Source organism: Montipora capricornis, chromosome 8 (genome assembly GCF_036669925.1).
Source record: "Montipora capricornis isolate CH-2021 chromosome 8, ASM3666992v2, whole genome shotgun sequence".
Lineage (NCBI taxonomy): Eukaryota > Metazoa > Cnidaria > Anthozoa > Scleractinia > Acroporidae > Montipora > Montipora capricornis.
In genome coordinates this window covers 27,435,231-27,435,844 of record NC_090890.1, presented here as the reverse complement: position 1 = coordinate 27,435,844, position 614 = coordinate 27,435,231, and positions in this window count along the sequence as shown.

The window sequence follows — 614 nt, the reverse complement described above, 5'->3', positions numbered from 1 at the left end:
AAATACAGCTGACTTTGATTTCGGCTCGACGGGCGATAGATTGTTGTCGAAGTCCATTACTCGTCGCTTTTAAGATTCCAGGTGTTTGTATTTCACCGCCTGCCTAGTTTATCCAACTGACTTTCCATTATTGAGCTCCATAAGGGTATATTTTGTTTAAGGATCCACTAAAACGCCATTCGCGTTACATGACTTTCGACGCCATTGCAGGCTAAGTTAATGATTCTCCTGTGTCCACCAGAGAAATCTACGCATTTCCACTACCCTCTCGATCCTAAGAAAATACGCACAGAAGGCTCTATGCACAAAGACACCACTTACCAGGGGAGTGACAGGCAAGACTTTTACCGACACGGAAAATAAAACGGAGAAATCTACCCATTTTCCGACTGGGATTGCCATACGGCAACCCAGTAATAAAAAAAAATATAAAACGAACAAATCCCACCCACTTTCCGACTGGGATTGCCATGCATACTGGGAACCCAGTAAAAAAACTCACTGAACAAAACTAAGCCCTCTGGTCAACAAAACAGTCCTCAAAATGCCATTACATGTAGGGGTTAACGGAAAGAAAGAAAGAAAGCTTGTACCTTTTAAAATTGTTTTTTAGG